Genomic DNA, 19379 nt, shown 5'->3' on the forward strand with positions numbered 1-19379 from the left:
CACATTAATAGAAGAAAAAATTGAATAATAAAAAAATTGATTACTTCAAAAAAAGATAAGAAAAGAAAGAAAAAAGGAGAACCATAGGTAGACCAAATGAAAAGGTAGTCAATACAAACATAAATTTATCTGTGATTATATAAAATACAAATGGACTAAATATTCTGTCTTAGTTCATTTTCTGCTGCTATAACAGAATACCTGTAGACTGAGCAATTTATAAAGAAAAGAAATTTACTTCTCACAGTTCTGGAGGCTGAGAAATCCAAGAGTATGCCTGTGCACCTGGCAAGGGTCTTAATGCTACATCACAGCCAGGTAGAAGGGCAAGCCAGCACATATCAGACAAACAGAGGAAATCAGGCCAAATTCATCTTTTTTTTTTTATCAAAAACCCACCCCCATAATAACAGCATTAATCCAGTCATGAGGATAGAGACCTCATGAACTAATCACCTCTTAAAAATCCCAACTCCATTACTATTATATTGGCAATTAAATTTCCACATGAGTTTTGGTGGGAACATTCAAACCATAGCATACTCCCAATACAAGAATAATATTGTCAGACTTAAGCAAATCAAAACAAAAGTATATGATACATACAAAAGCATAAAATTTGAAAATAAAAGGATACGAAAAGAAATACTAGGCAAACATCAACCAAAAGAAAGCTGATGAGTCTGTACAAATATCAGACAAAATGTATTTTAATACAAGAAAAATGATTAAAGATAGAGAAACACCTTACCATGATAAAGGGGTCAATCTAGCAAGAAGAAATTACAACTCAATATTTATGTACACCAAAAATGTACTTCAAAATACATAAAAAAAAAATTAAAAAGTAAAATAGACAAAATTCAAAATCTGTCTAATACTTCTTTCTCAATACCCAATAGGAAATGCAAGCAAAAAAATCAATAAAGATATAGAGTATGTGAATAAAAATATTAGCTAAATTGATTGAATTGACAATAGAGAATATTTCATTCAAAAATGATAGAATTAACATTTTCAAGGATGCATAGAACATTTCTAAAATTGACCATATATGGGCCATAAAGAAAGCATCAACAAATGTTAAAAGATTGAAATAATTCAGAGTATATTCCTTTACCATAATGAGATTAAGCTGCATATCAATAACAAAAGAATAAATAGAAAACTCCAACTGCATGAAAACTTAAAAATACATTTCTAAATAATCCATGGGTCAAAGAAATGATCAAAATATAAATTATAAAATATGTCGAATGGATGGTAACAAAGACACAATACAACAAACTTATGGAATCTAACTAAATCAGTTATTGGAGGGGAAATATTATAATACCCTGAAGTCCATATAATGAGAAAAGAAGAAAGTTTGAAAATCAGTAATTTAAGCTTCCATTTTTAGAAACTATAAAAATAGCAGTAAACTGAAGCTTAGGAAAGTAGAAAGAAAGAAATAACAAGGATACTGGCAAATAAAAATGAAACATAAGAGAAACATATGATTGAAAAAGAACAACAAACCAAAAGTTAGTACTTTGGGAAAAAAAAAAAAAAATAGAATTAAACCCCCATTAAGAATTATCAAGAAAAGAGAGAGAAAACACAAATACAGTTATCAGTAATGAAGAGATATTATAACAGATCCTAGAGATATTCAAAAGATAATAAAACAGTGTTATGTATAATTTTATTTACAATAATTTGTTAATTTGGATGAAATATATAAAATCCTCAAAAATTAAAGCTTATAGAAAGACAAAGATAAAATCTGAGTAGTTCTATACTTATTAAAAAAATTGAATTCTTCTTTGAAAACCTTCAGACAAAAAAAAAAAGAAGGCCCAGATGGCTTCATTTTTTAATTCCTCAAAATATTAAAGGATGAAATAATACCAATCTTGTGTATAGTCATCCAGAGAGTTTAAAAAAAAAGGAAGGGAAGTAAGCAAAGATTTCTTAGAACACAAAAAGTTCTAAGCATAAAAAAAAATAGGATTTTATAAAAATTTAGTTCAACACAAGAGATGTTAACAAAATGAATGGCAAGCAATAGCCTAGGAGAAAATACTCAAAATACAGATGTCTGATAAGAATTTATATTTTATCCAGAATATATATTTCCAATTATCCTATAAATAAACTTAAAAAACAATAAAAATAGGAAAATGACTTGTGCAGAAACTTCATAAAAGCTATACAAATTGCCAATGAAAACATGAAAGATACTTAACATGATTAATCATTAAGGAAACAAATTAAACTGCAATGAGATATGATTTCATAGACACAAAAAAGACTTTTTAAAATACCAACAATATCAAATATTAACAAGGATACAGAACAATTAGAATATTCATACATACATTCATTCATGCCTTCTTGTTGGGTTTGACCAACAGGAGGCAAAAAGTGGTACAACCATTTTGAAAAACTGAGTTCAAGTTTCTTATGAAATTAAACACATGATCCAGCAATTCCTCTCTCAGGTATTTCTCAAGAGAAATGAAAATATAAATCCATAAAGTGGCTTTTACAGAATGACTTTATTTATAATGACCATAAGTCTAAAGTAATGCAAAAGCCTATGAATAAGAGAATGGATAAACATACTGCGGTATATTCAGACAATACTATAATACTCAGCAATAAAAAGGAATGAACTACTGATACATGTACAACATGGATGAATTTCTCAAACATTATATTATAATAGGTAAAGAGCCATACTCAAAAGAATACATATTATATGATTCCATTTATCCGAAGATCAAGAACAGGCAAAACTAATCTATCTGTTAAAAATCTGGGGTCCCCAGATTGGGATCACAATTTGTTTCATCCCAAGGACAAGAATAGATGCCAAGGGGCAAAAGAAGAGAACTGAATATTTTGTTTTGCTGATTGGACCCACTTTCCACCTTTTGCCGTCACACTCTGTGCCTGGAGAGGCTTACTTTTACACACTGTACTAACGTATTACTGTCCATCTGTCTTCTTGTTGGGTTTGACCAATAGGAGGCCCCAACAAGGGTTGGGAGGGCAAGAGGAGAGTGAAGTTAGGGTATTTGTTCACCTAAACACCACTCTGGAGGTTGGTGGCATTGCTCTACTTAAGGATCTAGTTCCTGTTAGAAGACACTCTGGCTTCCAGTAACTACTCCCTCTCTCCTCTCCTCTGGGCCTCATAGTGGTCATGGCCCCTGTTGTTGCCTTGGGGCAATGCACTACCCCTTGTTATTTTCCCTAAACTCTGCACACATCTTTACAATTAGTCTCTCTGCTAAATCCCCCTTAATTGCTCATTTGTGCATTTCAGATTTTCTGCAGGGTCCCCGATTGATATATTAAAACTTTATGTCACCTCTCCAAACTCTTATCAATGAGTTCTTAACCTTGGACCTGTGTCACTACCCCATTAATCAAGTCAGATAACTAGGGGACATCCTAGTTTACTCTTTTCCTGTCAGCTCTTATATCCCATTACAAATTAATTCTCCCTCTTTAACATCTCTCTTATATGCCGACTTCTCCAGCCTTATAACTTAATGTAAGTTTCCTAATATACTTCTCTTCTTCAGTCTTATGTTCACCAATCCATCTTACACACTGTTGCATTTCAAAATTGCAAAACTGAGCACATCTCTGCAACACTTAAAACCCTTCAATATGTCTTCCTCATCCAGGGTTCTAAGTGCAAAGTCTTGAGAATGACATGGAGGATTCTTCAAGATCTAGATATGCCTGCTTCTCTCTTCTTCCCTTTACACATCATGTCTGAGATATGTTGAATGGGTTGGCATCCAAGAACTCTCGCCAGGCCGATCCATGTCATCCTGCCTTTGCACATGCTATTCCTCTGCTTTGTGGGCTCTTCTGGACCTTGTGTACCTGGGAAACATATAATCATTTCTCAAGACGCCACTCAAGTAACTTCTTTTTTTTTTTTTTTTAATTTTTATTTTTTTATTTCAGCATATTATGGGTGTACATATGTTTAGGTTACGTGTGTTGCCCTTGGTTCCCCCCCCCACCGAAGTCCGTGTTTCAAATATGTCCATCCTTCAGGTAGTGCGCATTGCACTCCTTGTGTATACAAATACCCGTCCCCTCCTCCCTCCTCCCTCCTCCTCCCGCGCCCTTCCCGTGGTACAGATGATTAGGTCAAGTAACTTCTTTATGTATCCTTTCACGATTTCTTCAAAATCACGTAAAAGTTATGTCACTTCTTACATTCATTCCTACAACAAATATTTATAGACACTTACTATATATTCCATCACACATCATTCTATCACTAAAGATGGAGCACTGAACGAAACAGATATAGTCCCTGCTCTGTTGGAACTTGTAGTCCAGTACAGAGACAAAGACAATAAATAACAACAGTGAAGTGTATAGTATGTCACTTTGTGATTAAGGCTATAAAGGAATAAAATGAAGCAAGGTAAGGAGGCTTGGGAGTCCTTGGAGGGGCTACTAGTTTACGTAGGATGGTCAGAAAAAGACTCATTAATAAGGTGACATCTGAGCAGGACTGAAGGAAGTAAGGGAGAAGCCATGGGAGCATAGGCAGAGAGCCCAGCAATTGCAAAAAGCCAGTGGCAAGCATGTGCTTGATACTGCAAAAGCATAGCAAGGAGGCCAGTGTGGGGGGAAGACAAGAATGATGTGGAAAATCACAGGAAATGAGATCAGAGACATAGGCAATATAGGAGAAATTTGGATTTTACTCAGGGAATGATGACAAGACATTGGGGAGCTCTGAGCAGAATGCTCACACGTCTGACTTAGGCTGTAATAGGATCATTCTGTCTCTGCGTTGAGAGCAGGCAGTACCTTGGCAAGGGCAGAGGCAAAGAGGCCAGAAAGGAGGCTGGCGTAGTCACTTAGGGAAAGATGGTGGTGATTCAGACCAGGATAGCAGCAGGCGAGCGCGTGAGAAGGGCTTACATTCAGGATATGTTCTGAAAGCTGAGACACAGTGAAAGATCCCACGTGAGAGAGGGAGGGACACATGCATGTGCGCAGAGAGAGGGGACATTAGAAAGACAAGGCTTTAGCTTGAGAAACTGGGAGGCTGGGGTTGCTATTTCCTGCCATGTGGACTACTGCAGGAGGAAGAACCTTTGGTGGAAAATGAGGACTTTAGTTTGGGTTGTGACAAATTTGAGCTGCATACAAAATGTCTCAGTGGAGAACTCAGTAGATAGTTGGATATCTAAGTCTGGAATTCAGGTTAGAGACCTAGGATAAAGGCCTATAGTTCATGAAGATCTATAGTTCTCTGTGATAACACCTATGATAGTTTATTGGATTTATTTGTTTGCATATTTATACTCCTAAGTAAACTGTGAGCCACTGAAGGCCAGCAACCACCTCTGATTCAACTGTGTTCACATTGTCTCTAGACCAAAGTTTAATGAACGTTTTACTGAACAAAATGAATGTGTGTCTGGCTCTTGTTTTCTCTCCTCTTCCCCCTCTCCTTTGCATACTTGTTTCCCTCTAATTCTCATCTTTTTGAGGAAGGAGATATGCTGGACAAATCTATTTATTTTTACCACCTAGTACACTTAGCAGGTCCTCAATATATATTTGTTAAATTGAGCTAATTATCCCACACTCAATTCAACTCAATTTACATCTGTATTTAGGATATAATTTTTAGATCAATAAGCAAAATTATTATTTTGAGATAGGTTTTCCTGCAGACCACATCTCTTCCATCTCTGGGTACATTTTAAGTGTCAGGAAAAATTGAACATAAATGGAAACAAAATGGAGAAATTTATCCCAAACCTATACACAATTGACTTTAGCATGCTCAAATATTATCTATCATATTGATATATTCATTCATTTTCTAGTGTTTTATAGTTTCAAAAGATCTTTTGTACACATTGTATCCTATAAATCTTATAACCAGTCTGTGCCAGAGGACCAGTGAGGGTGTGACTTACCACATAGTGCACAATTATTAAAGGCAGGGCTTGGACTTGACCCTGGTCTTTGTGACTGTAATTCCCAGACTCTTTTCTCCACATCATGGTGTCTATATTTTTAATGCAAAATGATGAGTTTTGAAGCACTATTTTATACAATTATAACATTTGTCCAAACTCTAAAAAGCATCATGATGGCTTTTTAAAGTGATGTAGGAAACATGTATAGTAAAATGTGGAGATGATTCCTCACACTAGTTAGCATATTCTTATTTAAAAAAAACCCACAAAAGGTAAAAATGTTGGTGAAGATGTGGAGAAATTAGAATTCTTGTGCACTCTTGGTGGGAATGTAAAATGGTGCAGCCATTATGGAAAACAGTATGGTAGTTCCTCAAAAGGCTAAAAATAGAATTATCATCTAATGCAGAAATTCCACTTCTGAATATATACTCAAAAGAATTAAAATTAGGATCTGAAGAGATATCTGCACTCCCAAGTTCTTTGCAGCATTACTCACAATAGCCAAGCTATGGAAACAACCTCAGTGTCCTCTGAAGGATGCATGGATGAACAAAACACACACACACACACAAACACACACACACACACACACACACACACACGATGGAATATTATTCAGCCTTAAAAAGAAGGAAATCCTGGAAATTCAACAACATGGGTGAACTTGGAGGATATTAGGTTAAATGAAATAAGCCAGTCACAGAAGAACAAGTAATACATGATCCCCTTTACATGAGATTTCAAAATACTGAAACACATAGAAACAGGGAGAAGAATGCTGGCTGCTAGGGACTGAGAGAGGGGAAAATGGGGAGTTGTTCAAGAGGAATATAGTTTTAGTTATGTAAGATGAAGAAGTTCGAGAGATTTGCTATACAACAATATGCCTATACTTAACAATCCTGGATTGTGCACCTAAAATTTGTTAAGAGGGTAGATCTCAAGTTAAGGGTTCTTACCACCGTAAAAAAAAAAAATGGAAGGTGATTTGTTGTCCAGAAAAGAGAATATAGGACTCCACTTTTCCTGCCAGAAAAGTTACTAATTTGCAAAGCATGGCAGCATGGGCACCCTGGCTGCCGAATGAATGAGCTGACATTATAGGGCCATAATCAGTCATTTCTGTCTTCGCATCTTCAGTTGCCATTTCTCAGGCAGGCTCTGGAATAGAACACATAAACTTTTGCTTGCACAATTACATTTCCAAAATGTAAAGTTGACATCATTGTTCTCTTCTTTCCACACCAGCAAGTCTTGCTGTTCTTTCTCCCCCTCCCTTCTCCCCAAAGCGACTTGGCATTTCTTCCATCAATACCACCCCTGTGTATTCAGCATACAACCGTGTAGAAGAGGTGGGTTTGGCACCATGGGCTCCATTCTTCTCTAGGACACTTGCCTTTCTAGAACTAACATTCACAGTATTTTTCCAGTTTCTCTTAAACTGTCTGTCGTGCCTAAAAACAGACTTCAAAGGAGCTGTTTGGATCATTTACAAGATGCAGACGACATAGCGTCTGCATAGGACATGGAGAATCGAGTACTGAAACGTCCAGGCCTTCCTCCCTCTCTCTGAGGGGGGTCTTCATGAATGTTTTTACTCCCTCCAGTGAGAAGACGCAGAGGGGTCTATGTGTAAAGCGAACACAGCCTGCCACACATCTGGACTGCTTCTGCAATCTGTTTGCATGAGCTGCTGGAGGAGGACCGAAGTACCCTGGCTCTGTGCTTCCTGCCACACGGCACGTCGCAGCAGAGCCTTCCCCGAGAGAAGTGCTGAGACGCCCACTCCTGCAGCTGTGGCCCCGATCCATCAGCTGATGGAGATGTGTCCAGGACTGAGGCCTCCTTTCTTCCCGCTGCTGACTGGGAACTGAGCAGGTGACACCTGGATCGTTCTGGGGGCGAGGACTCTAATTAGAGCAGCGGCACATCCACCCAGCCTCCCTCTTCCTTTCCATCCCCACTTTGCTTGTGAGTGTGTCCAGATTTGGTAACCAAACTGCAAGTCTGAATCATGTCATCTTTTTGGTTGCCAGCGTCACCCTCCTGTCTGACAGTTCCCTTGCTGGCTCCTTTTATCTGGTTATTCAGGTCAGAGGCATTTCTCAGGTGTTGAGCTAACATAACCAGCATAATTAGGAAACCCTTACATCTTCACAAAAGGCCTCCACTCAAATCGTGCCTTCTCCTGGAGGCTTGGTGGTCAAGGTTCACCAACGTATAACGGTGCCCATTATATGGTGTCTTCAGTAGACACACAAGCAGTTTTGGTTGGGACGGCCTGGGCTATTTCTCTCCTAGAAATCAGGAGGTCAGGTGCGATCCGTACCTCTACAAGCTGCTCTTTATGCATAAGCCAGGTATTAATAGCATGCAGCATTGTGTGATCATTTCCGTTACTGCTGTGAGTTCAAATTCCCAGAGGGTTGAGTGTTTTTAATTTTTCTTGTCTGTTTGTTCTTTATAGGATCATCCTATGCATCTGTTAATATCATAAGATTAAAGGCAACCTCAAGGAAACGAGTTAACCCAATGGAGGCTTGTTGTACCCAATTCCCACAGAATAATTTGGTCATTACATTAAGACCTGCTGCTTACGTGGGCTTTTATAACCAAATAGTCTCTGCCTTCACAGGTAAGTATTTGATCTTACCTGTGGAGATGAGTCTCGTATTTGTATGATCATCAGTGTAGGGGCATTACTTTTTGGGGGTGGATTGGAATCTTGAGCACTACTTACCCGTTCGTCCCTGTTTAAAGTGTTTTAGCATTACGTATGTCTCCCTATTCTTCGCAAAACTCACAAGTCCTGTTTATGCTCCATTCCAGCTCAAACTTTTATCAGTGATTTTTGTTTAAATGTTACAATTTCTCAAGGAAATATCTGCCAGTCTTGTACTTCATTTTTTGATCAAGAGATGATATCAACTTCTACATTAAGTGAACATTTCCTTTTTTTTCTATGACTGGAGTTTTCATTTCTGACAACTGTGGAATTTGTTTTTCTAGCCCATGTTTATTTTTTGCAAGAACTCTGAATCATTTCTTTATTCTGCCAAAACATCAGTAACTACTATTGGTAATAGAGCAAAAACCCAATAACATTATAAACGGAGTTGACATGATTTACTAACAGTTATTAATTGTTGATCCTAAGACTTCTGAAATGTTTTTCATTGACTTTAAATTGTTAAATATAGGTATTAAGAATTCTTTAAAAAGAAAGAGCTATGTGGAAACACCATGGTGCATTATTTCACAGAATGTCAGAAAAACAAGACGAAAGTATGGGATTAAAAAATTATTCAATGACTATTTCTTCTTGAATTTTTCTTTGGTGAATAAGTTTTCTATTTTTTAAAAATCACCTTTCTATTTCCCTCTTGGACATAGTTGTTTTTGTTGTTTTCATGGGGACAATCCAGTTGTCCAACATAACAATACATATTGGGATTTTTTTGGTTGATCTTTTCTTTCCTCTCTGGGATGGTACCTTCAACACTCAGCATAGCAGCCACGTAGGCTAGATTATGCACGTTTCTATTCCTTAAAATACTTTCTCCTAATTATTAGACATTTATCTTAGATTTCTGTGTAAGGACAGTATTAGAATAATTTGCATATTCATAATAGCTAACATTTATATAGCATGTGGTAGGTAAAATACTAGTTTCCCAAAGATGCCCACATCCCTGAAATTTGTAAATGTGTTACCTTATACAGCAAAAAGGACTTTGCATATGTAACTAAATTAAGGATTTTGAGATAGGAAGATTACCCTGGATAACCCAGGTGGGCTCAAATGCAATCGGAAGGGTCCCTATAAAAGAGAGGCAGAGTAGTCAGAGTCAAGAGAAGGAGATGTAATGACAGAAGCAGAGGTCCAGGAGCCAAGGAACGTGGGCAGCCTCTAGAAGTTAGAAAAGGCAAAGGAAGGATTATTCCCTAGGGCTCCAGAAGGAGTTCAGCTCTGCCAACACCTTGATTTTAGCTTCGTAAGATCTATTTTGGACTTCTGACCTCCAGAGCGGTAAGATTATAAATTTGTGTTGTTAAGCTCCTAAGGTTGTGGTAATTAGTTACAGCAGCTATAGGAAACTAATACAAACACTTTCACATGTGCTAATTTATTCGACTCTCATAGCAACCTTGTGTAGTAATATTATCCCTTTTCTAGAGGTGAGCACATTGGAGCCCACTGAGGATGAGATTGACTAGACAACTGGTGGAGCCTGAACTTGAATCCAAAGCTTCCGGTTAGAAGTCCCATGTTCCTTTATGATGCCACACTGATTAGCATAAGTTATTCAATTAACTGATGTTAGAACACATATATGTAAAACATCAGTTCAGGCTTGATAAACTATGGAATTGCATGTGAGCAGATGGATTTAAAATATGCATCATTAAAACAAAACTCCAGTTGTTCTAAGATATTCCTGGAAGTAGAGTGGCAATGTCATTCATTCACTCATCTATTCACTCATTCGCAATGATTTAGGATTATTCTAGACCCTTAAGTGTAGAATTTCCAGAGAAGAATCAATGTAGTATCTCCCCCAGAAAGTTTATAGTGCAATGGTGATGACAAAATGAATATGCAAGAAATATTCAATTAACAGTATAAGGCTGTATTAGGATAGACGGTAGAGACAACGATACTGTAGGAGTTTAGATGCTATTAGGGTCCTAACTAGGATCTGGAGGAATGAGAGAACCACAATAAAAGTTTACTGGGCATTACCTTGTTCATCTTCTGCACCAGTATCTTACAGAGATTCGATTGTGCTGATTCTCAGTTTTGTTGACATTTTTACAAAATACAAAAATTTTACACATCTAAACTTCTGATGATCTTAATCCTCTCCTTACCTTTTATGAAGCCACCTACCTTTCACTTTGGTCAATAAAATAATTCTTTGGGAATTATAAAGAAGGAAGGATCTATTTGGAAATTACAGCAACGCGTGGGTAATATGTCTCTTACATTTGCTACAGACAGCACATGTTTATGGGGGAAATTTAAGAAATATAAGCTTCTGAATTTACTGGGTGTGAGAATTCACAAGAAAAGGAGATAGCAAGAAGCATGGGATCCTGGGACAACAGGAGCTAATACATATTTTTAAGAATTCAATGGGACTAGGAGCATTTTTCCATGAGCCCCTTTAAACTTATTTTAGCAAAGACTATAGAAATTTGTATATTTATTACAACCCACATGAAAGGCAAGAGTCTTCTGGATCAGCTTAGGGTGTTGTAAAATGGCCATTGGCTTCTTGCTCTTTCATGCATGCTACTCCAAGAGAGCACTCTGGCGGAATGTTACTGCCATTTCCACTGTAATTAGGAGGTAAGAAAATAGATAAATGTACTCAGAACACAATACAAACATAAATAAATCATAATAACAGAGACATGAAACATTATGGAACCAACTTTGTCATCTCTTGAACCGTAGAAAGTTCAACTCCAGTGGGAAATATTTTAGATTTCTGTCTTTAATTCCTACACCGAAGGGAATTTATCTATTTGCTGACATATCCAATCCTTGGAAGTTTACAGCTCTTATTCTTATACATTATCCTATTTAATTATTAGTTGTTGACCTATTTGAGGGATTCTAATATTGTCCTGTGAAGATTATAAAATCTCATTCTTTCTTATTTTACCTTCATTAGGGATTAAGATTACTTACATTATTCAAGGCTAGCAAACAAAATTGTTGAATATTCTGCTCTCTGAAACACTCTCTGCCCTGCAACACACATACGTGTTCATGCACTTAAGAGCACAAGGATACATAGGTGCACACGTATGCATATGAAAACATGCACTATGTCAGGGATGGGCAGTAGGTAAATTGAGTTCTCCCCAAGATATATCTTGTGCTCTATGCATATTCCTTGTACTAGAGCCATCTGTTAGTGGTTCATTTGAAGGCGTTGACAAGAGGAGTAACATTTTAGGAGTCTGCTCTGCCAATGATTCTGATAGACTGCTTAATGGGCGCAGCAGAAGATCTCTTGCTGGGTATGGCAGACACACAGCATTAGACTTCCCAGGTTCCTAGCTCATTCAGTCTGCTTTGTTCACTCTCTGGGGCTGCCCTTACTTAGTACTGAACAGAATCTGACTTGCAATATTTGGAAACTTACTCCTTATCTGGGATGTCCCTTTTTAGTTACCAGCTGTCCATATGCTCCACAGCGTTAATTAATGTGGTAGGTATACTGGAGGCATATTATCTTTTATCACTCCCAATTATTCCAAGAGGTATTCACTGTTGATGAAATTGAGGATTGGAGAGGTTATCTTGGCTGCAGTCTCAGGGCTAGTGAATAGATTCAATCTTAGGTCTGTTGGACCTAAGATACATGCTTCTAACCACTATGCTTAACTGTCTCCAGGGTTCTGGAATCTAGTTTGGACTATAGCTGCTATCTGTCCCCATAAAATTTAAATTAAGAAAGACACTTCCTTATTTATTAAGCTTCTCTAGAGTCTGTCTTCCAGAAGAGCCATAGTAACGTCCCTCACAGAATATCCTTACTCTGGAAGTTTCCTAAGCCACAACAGACTGAGATGCAGTGGGATCGTGACAAATAACAGCAATAAAACAGACGTCTCTGGCTTAACACTCACCAGTAGAACCACTGGGCTCCCAGGCTCCTTAGAAAACCTTCCCTGGGCGGGAACTCTCAAGACAGAGTTTTCTTCCTCCCCTCCGTGTGATGTCTGGCTCTTCTCCCCAGCACTCCCCACTGACAGCAGCCCCTGCGTGGGCATGCTCTCCCACTGTCCACACTGGAGATGCTGCTGCTACGGCCCTCGCTGACTTTCTGCTCTGCTCACTGAAGGGGAGGAGATAACACCTTAGCACTTCTGCTCCTAGGCCACTGAGCTGTGTTGAGTTCTTGGTTTCTCAGGTTTCTCAGCACTTTAATTCCCATTTCCTGATGGTCCCCTAGTTCTCTCGTCAACAGGCTCCTCCCTCTGAGGGCATTCTGGAAGATAACACCATGCCATGCCCAACACTGTACACAGAGCCCCAACCAAGCTCACCCTGTCTCTTTCTCCCCATTAGGAGCCAGGCCTGGGGTGTCAAGGAGTGTCCTCTGCACGAGGAGTGCGCTGGGCTCAGCCCCGACATGCCTAGTCCCTGTACCTTTCCTGAGGCCACTCAGTCCTTCAGACATGCACAGGCATGCTTGAGTTCTTGGTGTTCACATGATTTAGGCTCTGAGACCTCTTCCTTCTACTTTTCATGCCTTTTCCTTCTGTGCATTCACTTCAGTGATCATCTGTCAGATCTTGATACTCAAAGCCCTTCCCTTCACCCACCCAACTCACAACCAATATGGTATCTGGACTTTTCTCTTTTTTACAATTAATGTTTCTACACTACAATCCTCTCCCTGGACACAATCTCAATCTCCTATCATCATGTCCAGTGAGGGCATCCACATCCCTGTGATGAAGGTGAGCCAGCCTTCTGCCTCTGGAAGCTCTTCCGCACTTCCTGCGAGACCTCCAAATTGGGAAGTCATACCCTTGCTCGTGAGCGACGCAACCCTTTCGTGGCAGAGGAGGAAACTATTGAGCTCCTATTTATATTGATTTTTCATCTAAGCGGAAGTAAACTGTACACTTTTTAGCTCTGTACTCTGTGTCTTGACATTATTGTCCTTGGCCTGAATGACGAAAGGTGCCAGATCACACATGGTCCCTGAGGGATCCTGAGGAAAAGGCCTGCCAAGGGTCAGCAGTGACGCAGTCACGGTGGGTTGTCAGCACAGTGGCACATACCGTCATCTGCGTTTGCCTGGTTAAGTGGATTACAGATCATATTATCCAGCATTTCTAAATTAAATCTCACACAAAATGTTCATGTGGCATACAAAAATGTCTGCAAAGAGATCACTGATTAAGAGAATGTTAATAATGCCAGCAAAAGGACAGCAATGGTGGTGTTGACTCTTTTGTGCCCCATAGAAACTCTCATCAACCAAATGAGGAGCTAAAAACATCGAATATTTAATCTAATGTGAGACAAGAAGTCAAAATAATCAAGAAGACTATTTAATCTATGGATCGAAAGTCGTTATGGTCCAGAATGAATTTCGTTTAAAGATATATGTCTGTGCTCTGAGATATCAGCCATCACAATTAGCAAGACATTAAAAAACTAAGAATCCAAGACATTATTAATAACATTTCAAGTGGGAGCTGAAAACTATTTTGGTACCATTAATAAATAGAAAACCAAACGAGTAACAAAATAATACCAACAATTAAAAATTACTTTAAAAATACATTTTACTTTTCTCTCATCACCTTAAACTTTATTAACATTTTGTGGATGCCTTATCAGAAATATGATGTAAATATAAATATATGATTTATCAATAATGACCTGTACATATATGAGTATTTGTTCAATATTTTTGTGTTGATAGTATCACGTGACAAAAAGATGCTGAAGTTAGTGTCTTTGAGAGGAACAAGAAATAGCAGCACATTCTGAGATAAACTGGTATTTGGAACATTTTTAAGTCATTGAATATGAGTAAGAAGGAATTAATTTTCTTATAGTCCCTCTCATGAATCTCCCTGTAGAAATTCTTCTAATTTCAGTGATATCTCTCTTCTGGGTTTCCCCTTTAAAATCCACATGTCAGCCAAGCCAGCTTCCTCCTAATGTTGTAATTCTGTGAAACTAGGTCTGAGCATGTTGTGTGTCTGCTGTTTTCCCACCTCGGCATCCCTACAGTGGCCTTCGAAGCCCTTCAGGGTCTGTCCTCATCCCGCTACCTCCTCACTCTGATTCTCCCCATCTGCATGAACCAGCCCAATCCCCACTTACTTTGCCAATACCTCAGGCTGCTCCCCTCAGGCTTACCCTGTTCCCAGATTTTCACAGGGTTGATGCCCTGACCTACTTGGATTTTTTCTCAACTAGTGCCTTCTTAGTGAGGCCTTTGAGGGCCACCGAAACCATACTTATCCTTCTCCCTTGCTTTATTTCTCTAGTAGGCACTTATTGCCATCCAAGATGCTTTCTGTTTCATTTATCGTTTTTCCTGTCTGTCACCCTCCAGTAGAATGTGAGTTCCATGAAAATAGATAATTTTGTTTATTTTCATCTCTAATGCCTGAATACCATCTGGCACATTATTCAGGCTTAAGAAATATTTGTTGAATAACTAACTAAATGAACAAATAAATTGTATGGTATTAAACCATCATACAATTTAGCTATTATAGTTTTGTAACATATGGAAAGAGAGGTTTGGTTTGCCCAAAGAGTAGGACTTTTTGGAAGTGTTCAATACCATTGTCTTGATGCATCTGCATCATATTTCAGAAGAAAGCAAAAGGTTCCAGGAGAAATATTTTGGGCTTTTGACATATAAAATGTTTAATTTTGAAAACCTATGCATTGTTAAATTTCTAGGGAATGTATTTGGAGGAATTCTCTTTGGATAAATCTATTTCTTAGATTATTAAAAGGACTGTATAGAAATTGCACAGAGGGTAAGTTCAAGGATGCAGAAATAATATATATTCAAGGAAGTGATTGTATTGGCTTTCTATTGTATGGAAAAGCAGCTAGAAGGAAACTCACCCATGGAGTCATCGAGGCAATAGATCTTTGGAAAAATTAAATTCCAGAGGTGCCATGGAATAATCCAGGGAGCAATCTGATTGGATGAATCACAGAGGAAAGCAGACATGTTATTGACAACAGTGGAGAAGACAAACAGCATTAAAGTAACATCAACTGTAGAAAGAGGTGACCAGTGGGAATAATTTCTTTCTTACAAAATAGCCTGTCCATCCTTTGGAAGGGGAGCTAACTGACAGGACGATCCAAGAGCAGGGTTTAATTAGTAGGAAATAGAGAACTTTGGCAGAAATATAATCAGAGTTATCATCAAACATCATAGAAAATTCTCACATTAAAGGGAATTGATGGCACAGGTGTTTTCTTCTCTGATGGATTGATCTAATCCTGGCCCAAAGGTAATGGAGGAAATAAGAACTCACAAGGATGATGGTGCCTCTAAGTTATTTCCTCTGCTCCATTAGCAACACTCTATTATCAGCAAGGAAGGCCTTCAGGAATGAGGTCATGCACCAATTATCATCAGTTGCACACACAACTCACAGGACATTCCTGAAGTTCCATGTTTCCAGGACACAACTGAGATACTGCAAAAAATAAACCAAACAGTCATTTTCCCTCTGCCATAAGAAGACCTCTGCACAGCACCTTATTCTTCAGCCGCTCTTACAGAACAATTGAATTATCTATGGCCTACTGAATAATTGGCATCACTTTTTATTGTTTTTGATTTTTCTCAAGAAGAGACATTAGTTATAGCATATACGATCTCTTTATTTTGACAGCCTGGTTAGGTTGGCAGCAATTCGACTTTTTATAATATCATGCATATATTACATTTTAAAAATGTAATGATGCCTTCCTGATTCTGATTGAAGATACCTCTACATTTGGTGTTAATGTAGAAATATGACTTTTTTCCACCAGTTGTTATTATAGAAATGTGTTATGTGGAAACAGATTTCCTTTCAATTTTAAGATCCTTGAAGGTAAAGGCTATGGTTAATTTGTCTTTTTTCTTTTACAACATTGTATTTGCACATGGTAGATGCTCATTGTTTCTTAGTTAAATGATTGAATCAATCAATACATGAAATATTGAATTAAAAATGAGTATTAAAGACATGGTCTCTGTCCCTAAGAACTTTAGAAAGTAAGTAGAGAGACAATACAAACCTAGTAGAAACATGAACATGAAATAGTAAATGTCAAACATGTGGTAGAGATGTTAAGTTTTAATGGAATCCAGCAGGGGAAAGGCCTGGTGGTGGAAGTCGAATTTGAAGTGTATTTTGAAAAATAAGTAGGAATTCAATAACTGGAGAAGATACTAAGGTATTTCTAGCAGCTCCTCCTAGTGATAGAAGTAAAAACCCAGAAATGAAGGAACATTAGATGTGTTCTCGGGATCAAGAAGAATTTAGTTTAGTAGAGTAAGAAAAATAAAGGGTAGGGCTAGGAAATAGAGTGGAAGGGTAGACTGGAGTTAGACTGGGAGGTCTACACGGCCAAAGGGGTTTGGACTTTATTCTGTAGGCAATGTTGACCTGTGTACAATTAATAGACTTCATTCAGTCACCAGATACTTGGATTCCAGGAAAGATGCTTGAGACGCAAGTTAAGGACATACATAGACATGGTGCATGACACGGAAGTGACAGGCACGCCAGTGAATGTGTGCATGAGGGTGTGGTAGTTGATTCTATCTACGCTGACTTAGCACCAAGAGCTTCTGGGCTTGGGCCTGCCTTTCATGTTGGACATTTTCCATGGTGCACAGATAGAGAAAGGAAACAATGGTGGCATGAACGAGGGACCCAGATGTTCAGTTCCAGGGGCCATTTCTAGGCAATTCATCTCACTTCTACCTGTCCAGCATTTCCACCATCAGAACTGAAATCCTGCCCAACGAAATGACCACCAGTGAACCCTAGCAACGCTAATTAGTAGTGTTTTCGAAGGGTTCAAAATCTATCATGAATCATGCAGGAAATTTCTAAATAATTTTCAAGTTCTTTAAAAATCATGGGGGAAAAGTCACCATTCTCCTTAACACATGTGACATTAACACTATTTCTCCTTCAATCAAAAGATATGGTAGAAAACAACTAAGATTTCTTTATATTTTAGTGACTGTTAAAATAAAAATGAAGGCCACATGCAGAATTTCTTCATAATTTTTACTCATTTTATGCAGCGATAAGAGCCAAAAAGTAACTAGTTTAATTCTGGGCAAGGTGGAGAATTGTCACAGTGTTTTAAATATGTATTTAAATATTTAAATACATTTAAATGTGTGTTTGCATATTTAAGAGACATGCTTCTTTATAAGTGTATGACTACAGCCTTTTAACTTTCAAGTCAGAAGAGATTATTTAAGTTCCGCTGTGTTTACAGAGAAGGCACCATAGCCCTCATAGGAAATTTAACTTGCTTTAAAAGTGAACTTCAAGCACCCTCTGGGGGAGGGGCATGCTTGTAGCTCTGACTTGGGCAGTGCAAAGGCAATATATGTAACCTAAATGTTTGTACCCCCGTAATATGCTGAAATTAAAAAAAAACAAACAAAAATTGAACTTTAAGAAAGCGAGTCTATTCAGCATGTTAATGTGAGGGTGGGGTGGGGAGCTTTGCTTCTGCTAGGAGAGCTGGATAATCTTTCCCTGGTGAGCTCCACAGCCTCGCAGGCCCGGTGGAGCCGGAGGATGTCACGCACTTGGAAAGCAGCCACCCCAGGAAAATCTAAGCATGACCTGACTTGGTGTGAATGACTTTGGCAGCTTAGAGGAATGAAAACTGAGGAGCGTGTCCTCACGTGAGGCCTACGGAGGCGAAGTGGCTTTCCTATTTCCAGTGAGGTTAGGTGTCTGTGAGTACGGTTCAAGTTAGATGCCTTGCCCTGCTCCAGCTGATGCAGGGTGACCTTCTAAAATGCCTTCCCTTCCTGTCCTAATCAAAGACCCGCATCACAGACCACCTAAGCAACCCCTGTTTGTGATGGACTCTTGTCCGAGAATCAGGTTTATGTCAGCATTTGCTACATACAGGTAGTTTTACCCGACTTTTTTTCTTAGCCTTCCAGCATTTCCCCAGCCTGGGCCTCAGATACCTGCCTTCTCCATAACCTCTGACCTCCTTGGATCCCTGTTTCTTCCTTGCTATGACCTCTGGTAAATCCATACACCGTGGGTCTTTACTGTGCCCTCCTGGCTCCTGACAGCTGCCTCGTGCTTGCCTGGAGCCTGGATGTAGATTTCTTCGCTAAGCTGCTATCCGCAGACACCATACGGCTGTAAGACCTTATTCAGGAGGGTTGTGGAGTCATTTCCTTGGGAAGTTTTCATAAGAAAGGCTGAACAAACTTGCTTAGATAGTATGGGTCTAGCCTTGGACTCAGCCGTAGCCTTATACTTTTATGATCCTTACCAACACCATTGCTACAAACGACATAGCGCCACCCTAGAAGCAAATAGTCTCTGTGATTTACAAAAATTTCTGACAACTTTATCTCAGGTTCAATTTCAGGTCCCCCTCACATGAGATGTGTCATGTATGGATGGATGTAGGTCTCACAAATACTAAAAGAAATGAAGAATTATGATGATATAAACGAAAGCAAAAACCACAAAAAATATAGGACTTTTTTTTCTTCTCTCACCGTCAAGAAATTCCAATTGACATCCTATGTCACTTATTTCATTTTACCTTTCGAGAGACTTCTGAGGACTTAAAGGCACTTTTATTTACATTGCTTTGGCTCGCTTTTTGTTCAAGGGATAGAAAAC

This window comes from Propithecus coquereli, unplaced genomic scaffold, assembly GCF_000956105.1.
Source record: "Propithecus coquereli isolate 6110/MARCELLA unplaced genomic scaffold, Pcoq_1.0 Scaffold416, whole genome shotgun sequence".
NCBI classification, from domain to species: Eukaryota; Metazoa; Chordata; class Mammalia; order Primates; family Indriidae; genus Propithecus; species Propithecus coquereli.